At 34.3% G+C, this 26,680-nt stretch overlaps 2 protein-coding genes across 3 annotated transcripts in view; both read right to left on the bottom strand.

Annotated features, from left to right (window-relative positions):
- Window positions 1–26,680, bottom strand: part of LOC121733241 (integrin alpha-PS1) — a 90,751-nt gene that overhangs the window by 49,341 nt on the left and 14,730 nt on the right. The window lies entirely within an intron of this gene.
- LOC121733243 overlaps window positions 19,288–26,680 on the bottom strand; it is a 31,081-nt gene continuing 23,688 nt past the window's right edge. The window contains exon 10 of the mRNA XM_042123446.1: window positions 19,288–19,301. The gene's annotated coding sequence lies outside the window, so the exon portion shown is untranslated. The remainder of the gene's footprint in view (window positions 19,302–26,680) is intronic.

The raw sequence follows: 26,680 nt of genomic DNA, 5'->3' as shown, positions 1-26,680 counted from the left end.
TCAAGAAAATTTATTTAAATCTATTATCCCGCCGTTCCTTTTTATAGAACATTTTGAATAAATTAATTTATTTAAATTATTGCTTAGGGCCTTGGGGCTTGGCGCCTCCTAACTAGCACTTATAATTTCAAGGAAAATGAAGTTAATAAATAGTCGCTTCCATCTTATTAGCTCGTTACATCCACAATCTTCAGGCGCAATCATCCTGACGTAACCGACAAATTGACCAATTTTCGTATGTGTTGATATTTCCAATTTATGGTGTGTAATAACAGAGTGGGCTCTTGCAGTAACGAGCGTAGGCTGGGTATTGAAAATAAGTTGGTATTGTCTGGAAAAATCTGATTTCGTAGCATATCTTATATCTTTAAACGAGCAATTCTTGTATATATATATAGATATTTATAATTGGAATCTCGGAATCGGCTCCAACGATTTTCATGAAATTTAGTTAGGGCAGGAAAATAAGAAATGTCTCAGATCACAATATGTTTGTTGACAGAGGCTTCCTATTCACTGTGCCCATGGTGCGTATACTATTTTTCTCTTCGACGGAGGTGGAAAACACAGCAACATCGCCCATCGGTAAGCGCAGCGAGACGAAAGTTGACGTTTTCCGCCCGGAGGTGAGAAAATTCATTTTTTAGCAACAAAAAATCTAACATTAAAAGTTCCTAAATTTTCAGGAAAACTGAACCACAAATTTCAATTTTTATGGAACTCCAACAGGAAGGAAATTGTTAGTTAATACGGGGGGATATAGGACTTTTTGTGTGGAATGAAATAAAATGTATACCTAAAAAATTCTTTTGTGCCTGATTTATTAATATTTTGTTATGTTTGTTACTCTTTGTGTATAATTAACTACCGACTTTATATTTCTTTCCTATCTATATTTAAAAACTTTTAATTGGCCTTCATGTATGTCATATGTGTTCTTCTGTTTATATTTATATGTAGCCGTAAGTTTTCCGAATTTACTAAAATATAAAATAAAATAGTTATAATGCAATAATTTGCTAACAATGTTGCTATGGTTTTGCTAAAACTATAACTTTCACGGAACCTCTCAGCTCTCACCGGCTACAGCTATGATTTACTAAATCAACAGAAAGTGCTAATTGAGCGATAACAAAAGACGATAATATTGACGGCCAGAGAGTGCGGAGAAAATAGTTACGAACTGAAAGTGCGGTCAAATACATATTTTCTAATACATACTTAAAAATATTTACATAGTGTACAGTAATATAGTGTAATATTATGTTATTAAGGATTAAGAAGACTAGTACTACTTTTTCTATTGCTTAAGGTCTACTGATATAATAAAATCATATGAAGAGAGTTTTCCTTTCTAGTAGTTTTCTTTTTATTTTAAATACCTAAATATAGGAATCTATTTTCACACAAAAATTATATTGTACAAAAACAATTAATAGGTATATATTATGGTTTAAGTTAGCTGCTTAATTTCTAGATAATTTTAATTAAAAAATAATTTTAATTAGAAATAGGAAAACATTGAATTATTTCACATCTATGATAATGTCTCGCAGTGCGATTTACATGTATTTGAATGTGAATTCTAGTGCAGGCGAGGCGTCATTATCGGTGACAAAAAGTACACTCAGAACCGGGTCTCGAGTCGCCTACACGAATTCCTGACAAGATCGCACTGCCAGCAGTTACTACATCTGCCCAACTCCGTGATTGATCTGTTCAATACTGATAAAACTTTCCTTCAGATTATATTGGGTAAGTATAAAGTAAGTTACGTGGGCATTGTCGGTAAAGAATAAAAGAGTCTGACAGTTTATCTAACAACTGACTTAATATAGATATAAGTATGAGGTAATATACTTAGTTTTTTTTAAGATCCTATGCTGTCCCATTGCTGGGCAAAGGCCTCCCCCAAAGTTCTCCAGTTCTCTCGATCAAACGCAGCCGTAGGCCAGCCTGGCTCGTATTTGTCTAGCTCATCGTGCCATCTTTTTCGAGGCCGGCCACGGCTGCGTTGTCGATCCTCTGGTACCCTTTCTGTGGTGATCTTTACTTAGTTTTAGATATAATTTATTAAGAATATATTATTATTATAGTACGCAATTTAGAGGATCGGATAGAACAATAAATAATATTATGCATAATCTGTAGACTGCAGAGCTTAAGATGAAACGAAAACGTGCACTGCTGGATTTGCACTACAACTTAAACAAACGACCTACCTTTGTTTCAGGTTAGACAAAAAGCCCTTTTACACCCTCACATCCTTAACCCTAGAAAGATAATCATATTTTGCAATACGGAAAAGATAATCATGCGTAAAATTTACGCAATTATTTGAATTAGTTGTAGCTCTGGGTTTATTAATGTATTTTAATGAATTATATGTTATCACGTAAACACATATATATTAGAATAATTAATACTGCACATAATTTTTTAACCTCCTTTATTTGTATTTAAAAAAGTCAAAACTTGAAACTCCTTCTATAAATCAATAAAATAGTATAAACACCTACTCTTTCCAATGAAGACTTATTTTTTATTTTAATGATCAGTATCTTTTTTAAGTAGAAAATCAACAGTAAGCTTTTTTTATAATTTTAGAAAATAAAGTTAGTTACATATAAGTAAGTTACAAACAGCTTTGGCACATATCAACATTATGCTCACTTTTTTACAGTTTTTGCAGGACACATTTGCCTTTCTCCTTTTTCAAAAGGGAAAAAACAACCATAAATCCTTTTTTTTTTTTGCTATTGGCTCATTATTATGGTCTTCGGGTGTATCAAGCACTTCAATTGGCAACATATAAGAGATATTGTATCTCAAATATCTCTTCAAAGTTGGTGCTTCTAAGCGTCTACGCATAAACATATAAGGCAGTCCCAAGCTAAGATTTTTCATAAATGTTATGCTACTCAGAGAGCCACATTGATGTTAATTGTAAAGGAGAAATCCTTTACAATTAACATTATGGCTGTAAATTACATAACATGCGTTAATGCACGCAATATTTATCATTCCATAAAATAAAGCCATAGACCAGATGTCCCTTACCTAGGACATTAGAAAACACATTTGGTCTAGCGTGTCAACGCCAACTTTTGCTTGATTATAATACATAATCATTTCTAGTCACTCTGCACTCCATCTTCACTTTCGTGGTCCGCTACTTCACTGTCGGTGTCCTTGCAAGGAAGCTCTTCATCACTTTGCATAAGAGCGGCCAGAATATCGTGATATCTAAATTGGTACTCCCCATTGTGATATATATTATCCATAATATCAATAAAAATAAAATTGTAATGTTAGTTAAGATAAAAAGTATTAAAAGTAACGAAACAAAAGAAAACGGTCATATAAGCCAAAATCATAAAAGTCACGATAAAGATAATCATGCGTAATGTTGACTCACGCGGTCGTTATATTTCGAAATTGGTGACACATACCTTATTGAAAAGTATGCCACTCGGCAGCTCCCAGTGATGAATGAGATGTCCTAAAAGCACAGCTATGGATTCGCGCTAATTAGAAAGATAGAGCAATTATACGAAAACGCATGCGTAAATTTTACGCAGACTATCTTTCCAGGGTTAAGTAGCGTCCGCTTTACATTTCAATATGAAATATAGAAGGCATAATTTGCAAGTAAAATTTAAAACCTCCGTAGCATTTAAATGTTTTGCTGGACTTTTGTAATTAAAGCAATATGCAAAATTCCCGGGAGCAATGTCCTCTGAATCAGTCACAAAATTTCAGATTAGGTCGTGGTACTAAATATAGTACGAAAAGTTAACGCTTTGGCCGTTCTAATCAAATAATTCTGTGATTGCCAGATTCAGTTAAATCATTATTTTAAACATGCTGTTCCTAATGATAATACTACTCGTATATTATATAGATGCGTTATAATTTTTTCAGTAGTACCTAGTAACAGAATAATAGAAATTTGTTCAATAAAAACAATTTAAAATTTCTTTTAGGTGATTATCACTTCCTGTCTTATTAATAATACTCATTTCATTCACAATATTTCATTTCATTTCATCCCATTGTCGCAAAGCATGTTGTATTTCATCTTTCATTGGAACACATTTCATCCATAAAAAAACTGTGCTGAATTATTTTGTATTTTGTTAAATGTGGTTCTGTTGGTGAATCAATAAATAAATAAATATATTATCTATTTCACAAGTCGTGCTTATTTCAATAGGTTTTATCTTCTAAACTACTAATTTGACAAGTTTTAAACTTAATTTTACACTTTTTCTACTAATTTGGAAAGTAAAGGCTTGCAAATTTTCCTTTTGCCAAAAACCTTCATGAAGCGGAAGTTTAGCGTATGGGAGTGTCAGAAATGAAATATTAACACTAATAAGGGGAATTAATCTTATGATTAAATGAGTAAGCGTCATTTCAGCGTAAATATATGAATGATCTCACCGCGAGCTTTGGACTGTAAACTTTTATGTTTCTCCCGCTGAGCTTTTTATTTTCTGTTAACTGTAGTATAAATGGTATTTTACTGCTTTCATCGAAATATTAAAAGCTTTATTGCTGGATAATTAAACGGAAAATTGATTTGTCATTAAAAATATATTGCTATTTACATCGGTTACGAGAAACTCTCTAGTATAACTTATTTATTATTCTATGCCTTTTTCCGGGGCCCAAGGTATTTTCATATCTTTCAAAGCGTTATAAGGTATCAGATAGACAATAAAACTTTCCGATTTATAATATTAGGAAGAATGATCTCAAATTGGACTAACGTCTATTTGATTTACGACCTCACATAAAACAACAAATATTCGATCTACTTATACAAAATCTCTAATTTATGACGTTCTTAAACCCGCAGATTAGTAAGAAAACAGTTAGATTATCTTACAAGTATTACTAATCCAACGAGGCTCATATCGTGACCTCCGACCTCGACTCATCCTTGTAACGATCAAATCACAAACATGGTGAGGTCAACGATAATCACCTCGAGGTGAAATAGGACGGCATCGAAATAAAATGTATAGAACCATAACTCTCATACATTTGAAGGCTCAAATATTCAGGCTCCAGTCACATAAAAACGGAGCTGGCTTGCGGTGACTCAATGTTATTTGTGGCAGTCTTGAGTCTAGATGACCCGGGTTTGAATCTGGGCAACGAAAATTGTATGACCGATCCGAGTCCGACAATTAACTGAAAGTGTATTCTGTGCTGAAAGTACGAAAGTACCATCGAAGAAATTTATTCATACGCAGGTGACGGACCATTCGCATCATTTGGTCGGAATATCAATTCAACATTAGTCTATGAACTTGGTTGGATTGATTTGATAAAACACGACCAAATGACGAAGGTCCACCATATGCTTATAAATCAACTTCTGTTATAGTACCACGAAATGTACCTAAGTTTACATTTCGTGGAACCATTTACTGACTCAGTTACTCTTCTATAGTATTTAATAATCGTAGGACGGTTACTAGTCCACGTAGCGGTACAATCGAGTTATTTAATAAATCCGCAATCAATTATAGATGAACTCGGGTGAAAAAACGCGCGGCCATGAAAAGCACAGTTACGTAAAACGTCTAACGTTCTGGCGCGGAAAAAAGGAAAACTCGTCTCGTCGGCGTAACGGGCCGCTTGACCTAGTCAATGGCTGCGTAAAAACATTATGCCATCTGCGTCACATTTTTCTCCCGCTGATTCTAAGGCCAACTTGCGCCAATGCGATTTAGGCGCAGCGCAGACGATAGACTATCCTTGACGCACTTTTTAGTCCGTGGAAATAAAACTTATGCAATTATATGCAGTAACGCAAACGTCTGCGCTGTGCGTCATGGATAGTCTATCGTCTGCGCTGCACCTTAAAGTTCACCCTGTGATAAACGCCTTCTCTTCCATAAACTGGCAAGAGAAATAACATTATATTACCCAATACCCTTTACCAAAGTTAACTTTATTCCAGATTTGCTCAACTTTGCTTTAGCATATTCCACTAATGATGATTTTCGACTACCTATTACTTACCCAAAAAAATGTTTAATAAACCTTATATTGTATCTCTCTAAAATACCCAAAATTCTCTCGTCTCGGTGGTTTTTAACAAACTCCTGCGGAACTACTATTTTCTGTGTTTATCGGGTAGATCTGAAAATCGACTATCGTCAATTTTTCATACCCAAAATATTTTTTATGGCAAAACAACTAGTCAGCTGGTATTACTAAAAGTCCGTTACTTGTCTATGTGTGTCTTGTATAATATGTGTCACACATAGCAGTGTGCAAGTACTAGGCTCACATGAACGGGCAGTAGATGATCCAGGTGTCCGCGCCGTTAGCGCCGCTAACTGTACCGCGGTCACAGTGTAACGAGATATGCGACATGGCGATACCGTACACAGAGATTCCGACCACACGATTACACCCAACTATTATATCCAGGCTGGTTCCTGTTAACTACATTTAGCATTATCATCATCAGCAGCAGCATATTTCAATATTATTATCAGCTATCACTATCTCAGGCTGATTTTAGTCTCACGCGGACCATCGGTGCCGACACCGAAATGTATGAGATATCAGCTCAGATTTTTCAAAAACCTTTCCTAGAATTTCATACACCTCGGGTCATCAGCGCTTCGAGACGGTGGTTCAGCGTTACACTAAAATCAGACTTATTGTGAAGTTTGATGATCATGCTGAAAGGTTTTGGTACTGGGAAAGAGGTTATAAATTAAACTTGATCCCACGTGATACCATCATACTTAGCTACTAAAAATATAGGATTGTGCTTGGAACACATAAATTAAAATTATGACATTTTTGAACTAATGGCGTAATCCAATACTTTTTACGGACCACAATGGAGCAGCTACGAAAATGGTTTACATCCATCCATTATTCAATTTTTATTCATTCAATTATTCAGACAATGAATGAATGAATGTATGAGGCGAAGCAGTTAAGATATTCATAGATATCAGATGATTTGTGAACTGAATAACGGCCGTAACTCGTAATTGACATGGTTGAAATGTGATCTGCGTGGTTTATTGTTTACTAATGTTTACATTGATGGTCTACATTATGTTATTCAACTGTCAAGTCAACTCTTCAAGGCTTGCTTAAAAGCAGATCTAGTAGTAATATTAGTAGGTGATTCGCATGACCCAACACACTATCTTCAAGAGCAAACAAGATCCTTATACCTAACTCTGTACGAACATTGTCTCACAAAGTTGTAATAACGCGAACATAATAGGGTAAATGACCAGTGATTGAACAGTACCACTTACCAGTCATTGGACAAAGCAGAAAAACAGGTAGTCTTTAAAGCAACCTTAATAAATATCGTGTTTTTGTGCTCTGTCCAATGACTAGTACTGTCAATCATAAGTCATTTCACCCTATTTTCTTTAAAATTTGTTTTTCACAAGTTTCATATTCATTTGTTTTAATTTTGATGATGTTGGTACAATATAACTGTCTTTTCCTTTTTTTTAATCAGGCCGACGGCCGTAGACATTGAGGTACTAAAGACTGGAGAGAGCCTTATATAGGTGTATAAGCGTCAAAAGCGTGTAATGTTATGTCCTACTTACTAGGACGAAGGAGTCGGTCTGCATATTTCATGTAATAAAAGTGTTAATAAAGATTTTTAGTGAACATTTAATGCTAGATATTGTTGAGTTTTGTGGTTCCGCTAAAAAATAAACCATAAGAATGGCCAAAGAATGCCTCAAACACGTGGATTTAACATTAAATGCGTTAGTTTTGAACAACGTTTTTTGGGCTTTTCAATCGGTATTTTTGTAAGCTAAAATGATAATTTATAAGTTTATTAATCCCTTATTCGTGCTATATAAGGCATTAGTGCTAAAAATGTCACATCAATTAATAATTTGACTATAAAAATTGCATAGCTTTTTACGTGTGTTTACGGATTCTCATCACTTGAACTATAGTTAATCGATATCATGAACTAATTGACTTTCTTTCCTGTATCATAATGTGCTTCGAAATAATCGACAAATAGAAATATTCAAGAAAATAAACGCACACTACTTGTATGAAAATAAGCACAAAATGGCCACGCGATGACGGGCTAAGACTACATCTATACTACATATAATACTTTATCTATGGCCGTAGACGTACCGAGTATAATATTCGAAATTTAAACTGTACAAAAACGTTCTCAATTTCCAATTCGGGATCGGTAAAAAAGTAATAATAGCGGCGTATTGAGACCGTGGCGAATGCCTAATGCCCGAACTCCAAACGCGTTCGTAAATAGTTCAACATCTATCGATTTATTCGATTTTATATTTGGTATTCGATTCGTTACTACTTACTAGTTACTAGAGTTACTACATACGCCACCGATAAGCTTTTAAATCTTTTTTATTATATTTTGGACTCAAAGTGTCTATTGGATGGGTACCTACAGAATCCGAATTAAGGATTAAACTTATAAAGTAACGCAAAGTTACTGCATTCTATGTTTGTAGTAGATTTCATCACAACATTTTGTTCTATTCACCAACTAAGGTTTAGCGTTTGAAAATAAACCAAGAGATTTTACCAGGGCCCTCAGTCAAGATGCTGTCGTTAAATCAATCCCAAATTGCCACATAGAAAATGTAGGAGTTTTGACCTTGTTATATCGAATCCAAAAATAAAACTCATTTTTTATTCATAAATGATTTTCCATAGTCTCTTTATGAACGTCAAGTCTACAATATACCTACCGATTCGAGAAACTAACCCACCTTTGATTACCAACATCTTAGATGTCCAATTTCGCAACTGAAATTATCGAAAGCATCTAAGCTAAGGGTCCAATTTAGCCGGTTCTTGTACAGATAGACATACAGATGGTCTCTCCTGACGTTGAATAGCCCTAATCTGAAATACTAGCTTCAGGAACCACGCGCCTATCTCAACATGAGTCATGTTCCGAGAAATTATATGAGACTGCGGTATGTGAATAAGATGTTATTATATGTTTATAATAGTGTTAAATATACATAATCTGTGTATATATGAATCATAATTCTAAAGTTCCAGACAAGACAAGCATTATGGATCTTTTGGTTAGACAAAATATTATGAAAATAAAAAATATTTTCAACTAACTGTCACCCGCGACTTCGTCCGCGTCAACAAAATGTGAAAAGTTGATAACAAAGACAGAAAATTTTCTACTCTATTACAAAGGCACCAGCAGCCTGTCTGTATGTCCATCTCTAGGAGCTGTATCTCTAGAACCGCGCTAGCTAGACAGTTGGCATTTTCATAAACTACGTTTTTCTATTGCCACTAAAACTTCATTAAAAACAAAGTAACGTAAATATTTGAAGGAGGCTCCCATACAATCAATGCCTTTATTCACGGATTTAAACGCGGACATGCCGAATGAATATCTATAAGGATTCAATAGTTCTAAACAGCACCTTCGGTATATTCAGTGAAAATTCTTATTTTTTGGTAGTGTATGCTTGAAATCCTTCTCAAAAAATTAAAATCACGATATGTTTCCGTATAAATTTCAAGGGGTTCCCTCGATTTCTCATGGATTACATCATCAGATCACCACTTTTATGAACATGGTATCTAATTTGGACCATTTCTTATGCAACAACAAAAGAATTTCGAAAATCGGTCCACAAACGGCGGAGTAAAATACATAGGTAAAACATAAAAAAGTAAAAAAAAATCCTCCTCCTTTTTGGAAGTCGGTTAGAAAGTAGCCCAAGTTACTCCTTATTACATCAGCTATCTTCCAATAAAAGTCCCGTCAAAATCGGTGCTGCCATTTCGAAGATTAGCCGGAACAAACAGACAGACATAGAGACAGACAAAAATTCTAAAAATTGTTATTTTGGTGTCTGTACCATCTAAATATTCATATGCATGTAGTAAAAAACGGTTATTTCAATATTACAAACAGACACTCCAATTTTATTTATAAGTATAGATTTTAATCGTGACTTAAAGAACTTATCTAGTATGTGTTATCTTATATCTTTAAACGAGCAATTCTTGTATATATATATATATATATATATATATATATATATATATATATATATATATACATACATAAAAATACCTTTTGCAATTTGTATTTCGCATTAAACCGGAGTTGTAAATTCAAGTTGAGACGTGTGAGTTGTGACCAATCTGGAGCTTGAACCTCGCTACAGACGCAACGATGGAACTGCACAGTTCAGCCACAACAAACAGTAAATATTGCTTCAAATCCCAAGCGGCCACATGCGGCTGCGATAACAATAAATAAGCTATTGTCAATTGTGTCTGATTTTTCCACGATCGAAGGAATATTCATGGTATGGATTCTATAAAAATCCATACTTTCTATCAATTCCGTATATAAATTTGTTACTGTGTTGGTTCTAAAAAGTTAATATAATAATATGGAAATAATTAAAGTCCCAGGAAGAGATAGTATTTACTATTTATCTCGATAAAATGTATGGTCCTGAGTGGAAAAATAAGAAAGTTGCAGTGTTGCGTACTAGTACATTTTCACAGTATTTCGATGAATTTGAAATCGAAGCCCTCGAAAAGGCGCATCTCCTTTCCGTAAATATATTGTGATCAAACTGTGCAGTTGTATCCTCACGTGTAAAGCTGGTATAAGCTGCGAGTGCGTTGACCGATCGTAAGTGATATGGAGAGATTGGCGTGGAAAATGGTTTATGTACTCTAAACGACGCTTTATACTATCCTACTAATCCTACTAATATCATTAAGGCGAAAGTTTGTTTGGATGTATAGATGTATGGATGTGTGGATGTATGGATGTGTGGATGTATGGATGTTTGTTACTCTTTCACACAAAAACTACTGAACGGATTTTAATGAAACTTTACAATAATATAGCTTATAAGCTATATGTATACATCAGAATAACACATAGGCTACAATTTTAACCGACTTTCAAAATGGGGGAGGTGTTATGTTTGTTTTCTTATGTTCAACGATTACTCCGCCGTTTGTTAATCGATTTTCAAAATTTTTCTTATGGTATGTAAAATATCATCCCAATTTGGTATTATATTCACAAAAGTGGTGATCTGATGAAGGATCCATAAGTAATCGAGGGAACTCCTCAAAATTTATGGGGAAACATGTGGTGACTTCGGTTTCGTGAGAAGTATTCTAAGCATATTATGCTACAAACAAGTAAGATTTTGCACCGAGGTATACCTGGTATACCGTGGTTCGGAAGGTGCTGAGAGAACTCCTGATTATTTATAGATACAAGTTTGGGAGTTTCGGCGTTGTTTTAAGAACGGAAAGCATATGCTACTATGCAAATTACATTCATCATCATCATCATCACTACCATAATATTATACCATGCATCGTCCCATGATTATGAGCCTTTTTATAGTCTTTTAGATCGAGGCTTGAGTTTGTCAAGCGATAATTAAAAAAAATCTATACTTAATATTATGAACCTGAAGAGTATGTTTGCTTGAATGCGCTAATCTCAGGAACTACAGGTCCGATTTAAAAACTTATTTCAGTGTTAGATATCTCATTTATCGAGTAAGGCTATAGGCTATATTATATTATATTATATTATATTATATTATATTATATTATATTATATTATATTATATTATATTATATTATATTATATTATATTATATTATATTATATTATATTATATTATATTATATTATATTATATTATATTATATTATATTATATTATATTATATTATATTATATTATATTATATTATTCGGAGTGAAGTTTGGCTTCTCACAGCTCTCGCTGGCATTCATCTCAGTCCCGCCCCGAAACCTTCAGGGAGAGGGTACTGCGGATTCGCCTTCGACTGTTAGTATGTTACTTCCCAAAACTTTTGAAACAATTGTACTTGTGTAAATAGCTGTTTGTTTTTGCATTATGGTTAGATCCAATTTAGCATCCAGTGTGTCACAGTATCTACGGATGCTCTTGGCGACCATTCCTGTTGCTCCTATTACAATTGGTACGATGATGGCTTTGGTTTTCCAGAGTCTAGTTATTTCTTTTTTCAGCAGATGGTACTTGGTTAATTTTTCCATTTCTTTAGCGCCAATATTGTAGTCGGTGGGTATTGTGACATCTATCAGGTAAGTGATGTTTTGTTGCTTGTCTATGTATATTATATCCGGTCTATTGTGGATAACTTGTACGTCTGTCTGTACTGGCATCTCCCACATGAGTTTGGCTGTATCGTTCTCTTTAACTTGGGGTTGTGTGAGCTTATCTCTCCACCATAACTGCTCTGTATTGAAATTGTGTTTTTTGCTTAGGGCCCAGTAAATATATTGAACGATATTGTTGTGTCTTTGTGTGTACTGTATTCCTGCTAATTTTTCGCAACCTGAAACTATGTGTTGGATTGTTTCATCTTTGGTAAAGCATATTCGGCATTTTCCATCTGCCTCTTTCTTTAGTATATCTCGTTCGAACTGTTTAGTTATTATAGATTGGTCCTGGATTGCAAAAATAGCAGCTTCTAGTGTAGGGGATATCATTTGTTTTTTGATCCAATTAAACGAGAGATTTTTGTCAATATTTTCCTTTTCTAGGACTTGTTTATGGAATTGTGCGCGCAAGGGTTTCGACTTCCAGGTATGTATTTTCTTTTTTAATATAGCTTTTTTAATATCCGTCTCATTTATATTATCTCTTCCATTTAATCCTATTTCTCTTACATATTCTTCTGCATTTACATTTATTGAGTATTTATTTATATTTTTATCATGATCATTAACTGCTTTTATTAGGTAATCACGCGCATTATTTAGATGCTGTTTATATTTAATAATTTGGCTTTTATACAGTGATTCTATATTTAATAACCCTCTTCCTCCTTCCTCTGTCGGTAGATATAGTCTTTCTACTTCTGCTTTTTGTTGGTGTGCCTTATTAAGTGCTAATAATTTTCTTGTTTTAGTATCTATTGCTTTTATATCTCTATCTTTGTAATTAACTATGCCGAATGAATAGAGTAGTACTGGAGTTGCATACGCATTTATTGCTTTCATCGTATTTCTTGCGCTAAGGTGTGTGTTCAGTATTTTCTTAGTTCTTTTAAAGTATTCTTTTGTTATTTGATGCCGTAGTTCTTGATGATTTAGCTTTCCAGATTCATGGATACCTAAATATTTGTATGTTTCGTTATCTTTTAAGTATGCGAATTCCTCTCCACTTAACAGCATCTGCCCTTCTGTTTGATTTCTGGATTTTCGTCCTTCTATTATGTGTAGTGTATTGCATTTTTCTAGTCCGAATTTCATTCCGATGTCATTTGTAAATATTTCTACTGTATGTATTAGGCTTTCTAGAGTTTTCTTAGTTTTAGCGTATAATTTCAGGTCATCCATATAGAGTAAGTGATTTATGTTTGCGCTATCCTTGAGCTGGTATCCTTTGTTTGTGTATTTGTTTAGAATTTGAGATAGCGGGTTTATAGCTAGGCAGAAAAGTAAGGGCGAGAGTGAGTCTCCTTGGAATAATCCGCAATTAATTTGTATCGGGTCTGTAACTACTGTTGTTCTTTCTCCATGGGCTGTCATAACCACTTTCCAGTTTGTCATTACTTTCTTCAGAAAGCTTATGACAGCAATCGGGCATTTATAAAGGCTAAGTAGTTTTATTAGCCACTCGTGGGATATACTATCGAAGGCTTTCTGATAATCTATCCAACACATACTTAAATTTTTCTTTGCGTGATATGCATCTTCAAGTATTGCTTTATTGAGCATTAGGTGATCCTTGCATCCTCTGGTACCTCTCCTGCATCCGCGTTGTTCAACTGCTAGAATTTTGTTGTGTTCACAAAATAGGTATAATCTGTCTGCTATTATGGACGTTAATAGTTTGTACATTGTAGGTAAGCAAGCTATGGGGCGCCAGTTCTTTGGGTTATCTGTGTTATTCTCTGTTTTCGGTATAAGGATCACCTGTCCTGTAGTGAACCATTCTTCTGTATCTTCTGTTCCGTTAAAGATCCGGTCAAATGCTTTTGCTATGTAGAAATGGGTACTAGTAAAGTATTTTAGGTAGAAATTTTGTATTTTATCTATTCCAGGCGCCTTCCAATTATTAGTTTTTCTAATTGCATTCTTCAGCATCTCTACACTTATATTTTCAAACCTGTAAATATGATTGTCGGGGTCAATTTGTACATTGTTCTCTATTTCTTTTATCCACGGAGCATTAGTATTAAATTGCTTTGGTTGTGATAGTATTTGCGACCAGAAAGTTTGTATGTCCTGCTTATTTGGGAGATCTCGGGGGCTCTTGGTTTTATTACCTAAAGTCCTGTAGAATTTGTATTGGCTTTCTTTAAAGAGTGTGTTTTGAATTTTCCTGTTTATGATTTCTTCATATCGTTTTATTCTTCCTGCATATAGTTTGACCTTTTGTTTCAAAATTTCTATTGTGTTTTCTAAATCTTGCTCATTGAATATTTGATATTTGTCATAGAGTTTGTTAATAGTGTTTTGTTTATTCAGGCTTATATTATTGTTTTTACTTTCAATTAATCGACCTAGATCTTTTCTGGTTTGCTCTATTTTATTTTTTATTCTCATTTTCCACGCTGGTTCTTTGGCGGGTCTTGCAGCCTTTTGCTTGCAATATGGCTTTTGGCAGTTGCTGATAATTAGTGTTTTTGCAGCAGCATAAATTACATCGTTAATGCCTCTGAGTGTTTCCTGTGTTTCTAAAATATTCGGTAAGTACTTATTTATTTTATTTAATTTGTCAAAGAATGATTTATTAAAATTGGGCTTAGGTAAAGACTGTCTGTTTTCAACTGGGGTTTCTTTAGTCTCTGCCAGACTTTGTAGGAAATCATTTATAATATTTTGGTCTTGCATATCATCGACTTCAGCGCTCTCATTCTGTAGCCTTGATTCCATCAGCGCGTTTTGGTCAAGGGTAAACGTACTTTCTGTTATATTTAAATGTGGTTCTGTCTGGTTTACTTCTGTTTGTGCGCATGATTGTGGTTGTCTATATGTCTGCGCTAAATGGTTATCATCATCATCAGTCCCTGGTATCCCTGGTAATTCTGAGAGTCTATGGTTGTCTTCAGTAAAGTTTGCAAGATTTGGTGTTTGCATGTCTGATTGTATTACTCGATTTTGTATTGAATGTTCATTTGGTTCTACTGCATCATTTGTTTCTTGCACGGAGCGCAAGCTACTATCGTTTGGTTGATCTGCACGCATTCGTATTTCTCTTAATGTATCATCTGATAAATCTTTATACGTTATTATCCTTCGCGCTTGATTAGATAAAAGCTGCCCTGTCATTTTTCTTGCTTTAGGGTTATTTGCATTTCTTAGTTTGAAAAGTGTTTCTAGCCTTTTGACATATCCGGGTCCTTCTGATCTAGACTTGAAATAGCAATACATAAGTTCACACACTTCTTGGGGTGTCCATTTTCTTCTAGAGTCTTCTTGCGAAATTCCTGTGTCTAATGAATCGTTATTATCTCCTTCAATTATTGATCTTTCTGTACTTTGTATATTTTGTGTTATTGTTATTTGAGGGATTAACTGATTTTGGCTTCGTTCGCTAACTCTATTGGTTTCAGAATTAGTATTTATTTCGGAACTTTCAGCCTGATTTTTTATAACATTGATGATTTCGTCGGATAAAGTTCTTCGTGCAATTATACTGCGAGCTTGGTTAGAGAGTGTGATGCCTGTTAATTTATTGATTTTATTACTAGTTGGATTTCTATCTTTAAAGAGATTTTCCAGTCGTCTAATGTAGCCTACTCCTTGTGATTTGGCTTTGAAGTAGCAGAATAGAAGCTCCCTAGCTTCTTCTAGAGACCATTTTTGCCTGATATCAACATTCGTGTTCTGTGATGCTATGGTCTCTGGCGATATACCGGCGGAGTTTGTGGCATGAGGCCTACTTCGCAAGGCAGTATCGTCCTCTCGGATGTGTTCGGCTGTAGCATTTTCGAGTTCCTCGGCCCTCGCCCGCCTGGTCAGCGAGTAGCCACTGGCGGTTCGCATGCTGTAATGTCCAGCGCCAGCTCCAGACATGCCCCGGCGATCACCCCCGGGAAGCGGCTCTATACTAGTACGATCAAGTTCTCTCTCCATATTTGAAGGTAAGTTTATAAATATAATAGTGATATATATTATGTTAAAGAATAAACATACATAAATAAAATATAAGAAGGTATACGCTTTGCAACATCCAAGGTATGATTCCTTTGGTGTTGCAGACCGCATCCTCCTGTGGGCGTCCGGAACCTCACTCACTCGACGAAACACAGCGCAAGCGCTATTTCACGCCGGTATTCTGTGAGGCCGTGGTATCTCACCGGATGAGCCTGCCCATGCGTGCCGAAGCGTGGCTCTCCCACGTATATATTATATTATATTATATTATATTATATTATATTATATTATATTATATTATATTATATTATATTATATTATATTATATTATATTATATTATATTATATTATATTATATTATATTATATTATATTATATTATATTATATTATATTATATTATATTATATTATATTATATTATATTATATTATCACGCTAAGACTAATACGACCGAAGAAACGCAGGAAAATGTGGTAAAAACGGGGAAAATATTAGAAAGGGTTTATTTCACGAGCTACTGGAGCAATTTTTATAGCAATATTTGGCACTTATATGTGTTTGGCACTATAAAAGGAGTATTTATAGCTATTTTTATTCGAAAATGTACGGTTTCTGTGAAATTCCTAATTAACGCGGGCGAAGCCGCGCGGGACATCTAGTCTGAAATATAAGATGATTAAAGATACCTGAATATACGCAACTAAAATACCTCGTAAGTACTACAAGAGAAATTCATTCATAGAAATATGAGGACCTACAAAATTTGTTCGAGTTATGTCAAATTCTAGCTTGATATGAGTATAATATTAGAAACCAGACTATACTACACATAATGAGCGCGGTTTACTAATCCAATCCAGCGCTGGATTGGATTACTTTATTGGAATAATGTAAGCCTGCTATAATATGAATAAGTAATTTTCCCGATTATACTTTTTTTTAAATATATAATAAAAGTCTAAAACGCTTTTAGTCATCGCTTGAGCTGTAACCTCAAACCTGCTATTTATTTTGTTTCTAGTATAACTGAAACCATTTAAAGCAGAAATAATCGCATCTATTTCAGATAAATTTTGCGAAATAATTTCAGACAAATACATAAATTAATAAAGCTTTAACTAACAAGCAATAATTTTAAATCAAATTACCTTTAAAACCATGTTTGATGTTACAAATATTTTATAGTACAATCAAAATTCCAAGATTATTTTTATACGTTTGTATGGGTTATTGACACGTTGAGCGATTTGACTAAACGATTGATGTCCATCGTTAGTAGTAATTGGACAGCCAGGTACAGACAGCAAAGTTGTTTGACATTTAGACAAAAGTACAGACGTCAATCGCGTCGTCATCATTTTTTTCCATACTATAATAACAATATAATATATTATTATAATAATTTACAAAATTCAGCGTGTCTGTATGTTGCTGCTTGAAGAGGTTAAGGGTCACCGCAGATATACAATTTCAAGTTAAATAAATAAATAAACAAAATTTATTAGACACTACATAAAAATCAAGTGAGGTGAAGCGCCTGCTACCCTATATAGGTTAGGAAACCTGTAGTTAGGGCTAGCAGTCTCTTTTCCCCTAAATACAGAACATACAATTTTTATACAGTATTAGCAATAGTTCCTTAATTACAATATGTTATAAACTTATGTATTCTAAATGGCACAGATTTTGACTCAGTATAGTTATGATTTTATCTATTTACCTTTAATATAACAATACAATTAAATATTTACCTTATTTTATCTTAGTTTTAAAATTACATAATAATATGGATGTGGAAGAGTAGACAGAGTATGTGGGTCTGTGAGTATTATGTGCAATTGTTATTGAGTTGTGGTTACTTTATTGTATTATGTAGATATATTTAAAACATAATTTGAGTATGCAAGTTCCATTATACCACAGAATATATATTAGTAGTACCAAATTATACCATGAAATTTTCAGTTTCATCATAGGACATTTTGTGAAGATAGGTACGAATGAGATTTTTGCAGGTGGAAAAGGTTGTTTCATATATTGGTACATTTAGGTTAATTTTATTGTAGAGGTAAGGGCCTAGATAGAAGAAGAAACGTTTGGTGAATGATACCCTTGGTTTTGGAATCTGAAGTCATCAAGTTGGCCGACTATCACACAACTAATCGCGTAGTTTCACAATTTTATAATTGGACAACTTTTTAACGACCGGTGTCCAATTATTTAGTTGTACAATCTAGTTGGATGCAATGTGCGAGCTCTCATAAGTCGCTATAGCTATTGGTATACGATGCGATTTAGTTGGCCAATTTGAAATCTAAGTCTGCGGTCGCTCTAAATCGCTGAACCAATTTGGATAAAACTTGTCACGGAAAACTCCTGCGTTATACTTTAAGCTGTGCGTAAAATGACTGTATAAATTTTAAGAAATTGAAACTATAGACTGTAGAGTGTAGAGTCACGTAGAGTATACCTTCGTATGTATAATAATATATTATATGTAATTACAAAACCATTCTATCAATGGTATTCGCTTATTTACATTAATTAAGACAGTTAAAAAAGCAATAGTTTCTGTATTTCAAAAAAGTAAATTTTAGTTCAAATTTAAATTAAAAATACCTACCAATAATTGGTTTAATTTCATGGAATTCATGGAACGATTTGTACAATCATTTTATTATGCCGACCGTACCGTGACCGATCACCTAGATTATCGTTATAGATTCGTCCGCATCACATCATCACACGCAGTCATTATCAATAAATTATTATTAACATACACGATCTACATCTTCATTCAATCAGATGTAGATCGTGTAAATCAAACAGACAAGGAAACTCAAAATCGTGAAACTATTGGAAAAAGAAAGCTTGATCTTGCTGACAATAATTATGTAGAGATAAACTATTAGAGAGTAGAGAATGAGATATCAATAGATAAATATTTGGTAGAGATAGACTAGTAGTTTGAACCTCTACCCGCGTCTTTTTTGATGCTCTATTTCACCACTTTAGCCAAGATTTCTAGGATGTAACTTTAACAGTAATTGGGTTATTTGGCATGTGGGTTTATTTATCAGATGAGCTTTGCTTTTATTTAAAAAAATTCTCTGTTTTTAAACAGAAATGTCTAACGGTATTTCTGTTTAAAAACAGAGAACACACAAAAATTACACAACAACAACGCTTATTTGAAAACTTCATTATTCTAAATTTCTATTATATAAGTACCTACTTATAAAACTAAGAATTCTTGTATAAGTACTAAGTAGCCAGTTCACGACTGCTCGTATCTAAGTACCTATACAAAAGCACTGTATCCCTCAAACAATACTCTTTGTATAGCGGTCGGCACCTAGAGTCCATCTCCTAGAAACTTACCTGCTTATTGTATAGACTACAGTGAAATGCATTGTCACTCTAAACAATAATTGTATTCGACACCTTTCTATTCAGATTTATCTACAAATAAATAGAATAAAAGTGTCTGCGGCGTGAAACTCTATGCTTTGTAGTTTTGATGCTTCATAACTTGCATGATACCCTAATAATAGGTACAAAATATGTATACATAAGAATTAACGTACGTCATCAAAAAGCATTTTTTAAAAGTCTGTAAAATCGTGGTTTTCAAAGTATCTCTACAGCAAATCTCATCAGAATCGATTCAGCAGTTTATCGTGAGTTAATTAGATGACACATTTGCATTTATGATGCTACGAGTATGGACTTGTATTATATGTATGGTATAGCAATAGCATAGCATCAAATAATTTATTTAATGAGGATGAAATCCTAAGTTTTTATTAGTGGATGCAGCCTTCATGAGGCGCAAGCAAGGTCGTCCGCTTTGTGGTCGACCCGTCTGATCTTTTGTGGAGATGCTATTGAGCCTACAAAAAATGTTTTGAATACCTTCTCTGTGCTCCATTATTTAAATTTAATCCGTCAAATCAAGGTCTTTTTTTAAGCTGCGTTGTTCAGTTGCTTTGTATTTTTTATGAAGCCTGGACCTGTAGAAATTTAAACATTAGCCTCCTTTTAGTTAAACTTTTAAGTTTATATTAGTTGTCTACATAATATTATAATTTATAACGTAACTAGAACTATGTAGATGTATCAATTATGTAGATCACGGTACATACTTGAAAATCTAAGAGACGTTGGAACGATACAATTTTATTTTTACAAATCAGAGGTGATAAACCTTTTATATCTATTTTAATTAAGTCGCGTCCTCACTTCTCTAATATACATAATAACAAGGTTTTATAGTTGTTTCATTGTTTTTATTAGTGTTCTAACATTTTATCAACGATATAACCAATAAAACGTTTTATGTGAGGAGATACAGCGTGTAAATCGACGTCACAACTCATCGTCCTACGCCCGTCCCACAAGGAAATATCGTATTCTCATTGTGCCATGCATGTACGGCAATTTTGTTACATGAGCTACATTTATGTCAATATTGAATCAAAAGCGTTTTGTTTGTTATAATAAAAACACTCAAACTTTCTTTCTGATTCTTGTATTTATGCAGTAAAACTTTTAACGTCAAAATCAGCTACTAAGAGCGTAACAGCTTATTTAAAGCATAAAAATAATAAGTAGGTATGAAGTCATTCTGATATTACGTATTTTATAAAACACGATAATGTTAATTTAGTGTTATCACAAGATAAATAATGATAATCCTGTTAGCCTCGCATTTGGCGACCCTCTGTTTGCTCACAACTCGACTCGTGTCTCCATTGAAATTATTCATATTACGCTAATACATTATTAAAAAGGTTGATGACAACTACCATTTGGCATTATAAAGGGGTATGAAGATTTTTGTATGGAGCCTGGCCGACCTACTTTCTGCCATTGTGTTTTTCCGCGTTCACGAATATTTTTTTCAGAAATGGACAGCTAACATCAATACAAGCAAAAAATAATCTTGAACAAAACCGCGTAAAGTGTCACATTTCGAAGATCTGAGCTGCCAAAGTTGCAATATCTTATATTGGTAAAACTTTGGCAGCTCATATCTTCGAAATGTGACACCTTACGTGGTTTTGTCCAAGATTATTTTTTGTTTGTATTGATACTAGCTATCCATTTTTGAAAAAAAATATTCGTGAACGCGAAAAAACACAATAGTGGTATAATAGGTCGGCCAAAATCTTCGTACCCCTTTAGTGCTATTATGAAAAAAAACTAGTTCTTCTACTAAACGAAAATTATAACGATCAAAACAATTTATTGAATAAAAGGCATTGATCCATCATCGTTTTTAGTGAAAAAAGTTCAGACTGTTATCGTAACCACTAAATCAAAATTATAGCACTAAATCATACTACATATGTAACCACAGTTTTGCAATAATTTTATGAATGCGCTCTCAAAATACAAACCACTTATCTGAAGACAGAAACTACACACTCATCTCTGAATGCCCGACACAATATAGAGCACGTATAACGAACTGTTTATATGGAATTTATTGTATAATTAGTTGCGATAAAATGTGTCCTTCATTCTCCTTCATTACAGTTATGGGTTGCAATGTTGCATTTGATGCAGCGCAGCCGACACGAGTTAATATTTCTCTCAAATGAGCCGAGTTCCCAGGGCATTGTCGGCCGGTCCTTTTATGGTCATCACACAGGGTGCTCATAAAGCGCTCTTGACGTTTATCACGTAGAAAGTTGGTGTAGTTGAGCCTTACCTTTTCCTTGGTCATAACAATAACATTTATATTTTTAGGTGTTATGTATGTATAAAATTGTAAAATACTAAACTTACATTATTAAGCTCATATACTATTGCAGTAATAAATGTGTGTGTGTGTGTGTAGTGTGTACATCTTTATTATTCATATTGTGTATGAAAAATAATGATAATAATCTGTTGTTTTCCAATAAACAATGTATTGTGTATTGTCATAATAATAACCTGTCTTAGGACTGTCGTGTCTCTTGCGAGCGCAAGCACTAACTGTGCCCGATGGCCATAATTTGAATTATCCCTCATTTTCCTAGCCTAAAGCCCGCTGTACACATTGGACCAACATTGGGCCAACGCATAAAGCCAGCGCATTTGGCCATCGTGTAGAGAATGTCGCTCCCAACATATGGCCAAGTAGGTCTACACGTTGGCTCAATGCGCTAGCTTAATCTTTGTGTCTAAACACACTAGGCCGAAGCTACGCGGCGTAAATTCCGCATGATTACGTCCGCAAAGTCAAACGCATACAAAATACGGATGGAACGCGGCGGAATAGTGTGTCATCAGTAATTTAAAATACATTGCGAGCGTAATCATGCGGAATTTACGCCGCGTAACTTCGGCCTAGTGTGTTTAGACACTTTGGCCCAATATGTACAGCCGGCTTTAAAAATTTACGCCCCACAAAAAGCAATCACCCTGTATACTGTCTATACTGTCAGTGAGCACATACCTTGTAATTGGCCGAGCGGACGGCTATGTATAGGCCGGACCACTTTCGTTTCGTTTCGGACTTTTTACACCGGCCCGTTCTAATTAACGCCTTCTCATTAATTACTGAATATGCTAAACTTAATTAGGTACTAGAAAGTGTCTAGAAAACAGTGGGATTAATTAATAATTTGTTATGGCATAATTTGTCAACAGTAATTAAATATGTTGCCGTCATTTACACGCAGAGGACATAACCCCCCAAAAAATGCTAGTCAATTATGTAATATTTTAATAATAAATAAAATCTACAATATGGCTGTGCTATTACAGCAGATACCTATTATTGTTCGTAAACCCCAAAATTTCAGGCTGGACCACGTCTTCTTTGCTAACTAAAAATTCTACCTCATCAGTTTAAACTGTAACTAAAACTAACTTCCATGAGGCGTTACATGAAGCTTAAGTTAAGATCTTCTTACTTATAGTACAAGTTAAACAAATGGTGTCCCTTGTCGGAGGTTACACTTAGTTAGGCTCGTTGTTACTCTCCCTCCTATGGAAAATTCAGGCTCCATTTACTCGCGTCTTATTAAGGCGCTCCCCCTACGGAGATGCCGTAATTTACCGTATTTAGAGAGTTTATAAAACTCATAATAACTTTGTAGCTATCAATAAAAATAATCTTTAGTACATCAACATTCATTTCCCCGTTATTAATTTCATATATTTGTTTAATATACTCATGATATTATTAGCTTAAAAATTAATACCAATTTATTAAAATTGAAGTATACTTTCAGCATCTCCCGAGTATTTACAAATTAGGTTTATTTGAAACATACGACACAACAATAAATAGACAATTTCAATAACTACATATTGTTTGAATTTTTTTTAGATCAATTTTGAACTAAGATAAGTAAAAAAGATAGGATTATTGTGCGATCTCGGCAACGCGTCAAATGTATGGTCAAGGTCTTTTGCTCGGGGGATGGCCTTAAGATGCCCAGAAAGATGTTCTGACTTAAACTAATGTCTGGTTTTAGTACATTAGGCAGCTGGTTCGTTAGTTCCTTTTAGAGTTATAAGCGTAGATGTATCTTAGAGAAAACTTGTATTATGATAACTTGAACAAGTTTTGTCCTCCTCTTTAATACATGAATATTATTGATGCTAATAATATTATATGACTGTCTGTTGCTTCTGCAAGCCGTTTAACTAATTTTGGTGGAGGTACAGATTACAGAATATATATATATATTTTTTTTTTTTTATGAAATAAGGGGGCAAACGAGCAAACGGGTCACCTGATGGAAAGCAACTTCCGTCGCCCATGGACACTCGCAGCATCAGAAGAGCTGCAAGTGCGTTGCCGGCCTTTTAAGAGGGCATAGGGTTAATAGGAGAGGGTAGGGAAGGGAAGGGAATAGGGGAGGGTAGGGAAGGGAATGGGGTAGGGGATTGGGCCTCCGGTGAACTCACTCACTCGGCGAAACACAGCGCAAGCGCTGTTTCACGCCGGTTTTCTATGAGAACGTGGTATTTCTCCGGTCGAGCCGGCCCATTCGTGCCGAAGCATGGCTCTCCCACGTATATATGTATTATGTATTAGTACAAGTAGTCCCATGAAAAAAGTGCTTGTTGTGTGTGATAAATGAATATCGATCAATTCGATCGTATTGCGCAGGATCGAAGATATACTCTACTTTTTTACTGCTAGTTACATCTCTACATTTTTACCGAAATCATTAATTACAAAAAATCTCATCGACAGATTGAGCAATTCAAGATTTAAAAAATATACCACTCGGAAATTAAAATGTTTTAAGTTGACAGCAGTAATTTCATTAAATGGAAAAATCACGTAAGAATACCTGCGAAAATCGTAATTAACGCGTCGTCAAACATAAAAATAGTAATTTGAAAGTATTGTGACTCAACAAAATAGCACGTTTGAAGCTATTTTGTAATTGAAAACGGTGACATGTTTATTAATTAGCTTTTTATAGGGCTGCTGCCCCGCCATTAATGAATTCAATTAAAACAATGCAGTAATAGAAAAACGCACTAATTGCTAGCTGCATGCTCCGTGCACGCGACCACAGACCCTTCAACTTTCGAGTTATTTTCTAGGATAATAAATATCCTTTTGTCATTGCCATTAACATACATAACGCGCTATATTATACTCAATTATTTTCTATAGTCTGAGTTGTATATTAATTTTAACATTGGCATTGTTGTATTATAATTTATAAGGTATGTATTATAGAATCCTTCGTCTGGTCTTTTTAAAGCGAAAAATTTTTGACTATAGCTGTTTGCGTAAAATATGGTCTTAAGAGGATACACCAGGGGCGAGATAAATTGAAAATAGGTATTTGAAAATGTATTGCTGTCTCACCAATCTCAAGTCTCCCACCGCAGAGCGCGATAGAGACAACACGACAAAAGTTCTAATAAAAGAACAGAAAATCTTCGATTCGTTGTCCGCTGATTCCTTCTCCAATGTTGTATTATAATTTATAAGGTATGTATTATAGAATCCTTCGTCTGGTCTTTTTAAAGCGAAAAATTTTTGACTATAGCTGTTTGCGTAAAATATGGTCTTAAGAGGATACACCAGGGGCGAGATAAATTGAAAATAGGTATTTGAAAATGTATTGCTGTCTCACCAATCTCAAGTCTCCCACCGCAGAGCGCGATAGAGACAACACGACAAAAGTTCTAATAAAAGAACAGAAAATCTTCGATTCGTTGTCCGCTGATTCCTTCTCCAAAACTTAACCGATTTAAGTACTTTTTTCATTAAGAATTAAAGGAAGGCTTGAGCTGTGTTCCTATGTTTTATTTTTTTTGTATATTTTAGCCAGTTTTGTTTTCTGGGTATTTGAACACAGAGGAAAATCTGGCCATTTTTTTGGGTTTTTGGACGTTCTTATCTTTTTTAATTATAAAATTATGAAAAAAAGGAAAACATAGGGACATGCTAATAGTGGGCATAGATATTCAGGAAAAAAATAATAACTCTACCGGCATTATCCAGGGAGGAAACAGGGGACAACGTTTGTATCGAAAAAACGGCGGTGTGGAATCCTCTTAATGCCTGATTTTTAGCGACCCCGCGAAGGGCGGAGGATTGATAAACGCCGGGTTTTCTGTTCTGGTGACTGGTGCCAAAGACATAGGTAATAATAGAAGAAGCAAGAAAAAAGATGTGATCAGTTTTGGGTTCCTCATCTAATAACATAATGTCACTCATATTAATGATCGAAGTGTCACTCACATTAATATTGCTTATCTTTAATCACAGATAGGTATAGATAGTAATTTATTTATATTTTACTACTGATTTCGCGTGTTTTTAATCATTTATTACCTTTAGCCACATCCGCAGGAGCATGTGTGGTAGAATCGTAAATACCATCAATATTTAAATGTGGAAGATTAAAAAATGGGAGCATAGGTTCACGTCTTTACAACAATATGTTTCAATAAAATAAGAACTATGTATTTGACAATAAGTAATTAAAATGAAATTTTGCCAGCCCTATTTCGTCAGGGACATTAAAGGGACAGTAATTAATCATAGTCGGAGTGTTTGTGGATTTTACAGTGTGTTCAGAGTTATATTACCTCTGAAATCATCCCTATGCCAGCGACATAAAGATTACTCTCATAGAAACTCCGAGGTAAATTAATTTTGAACGGTCTGTACATGTGGCGGACATTCTTTGCGGTTTCATATTATTTTCAATTAATCTGCTCTGTCATGAGCAGCATAACATTTTTATCTAAATTATACCGAGAACTGGGTAAGCTATTATTAAATTTTATTGACTTTAGTTATAGAATTGAGTACCTACCTAGTTTTCTTTTTACAAGATGTTTAAACTAAGTTCTCAAAATCAATTTTGCAGTTTAAGTTTTTCCTATTTCCTGTGCGATTTTCATTTCGTTTTATTACTGTCTGTAATATTATGGTCGGCCTAATATTATGGCCGGTTTAAAATACTTGCAATTATTTAAGACTGTTTTAGGGCTCCCACACAAAACTGCG

Source organism: Aricia agestis, chromosome 13, assembly GCF_905147365.1.
Source record: "Aricia agestis chromosome 13, ilAriAges1.1, whole genome shotgun sequence".
Classification (NCBI taxonomy): Eukaryota; Metazoa; Arthropoda; class Insecta; order Lepidoptera; family Lycaenidae; genus Aricia; species Aricia agestis.
The sequence above is the reverse complement of the archived record's forward strand: the minus strand, read 5'-3'. Positions and strand labels throughout refer to the sequence as shown.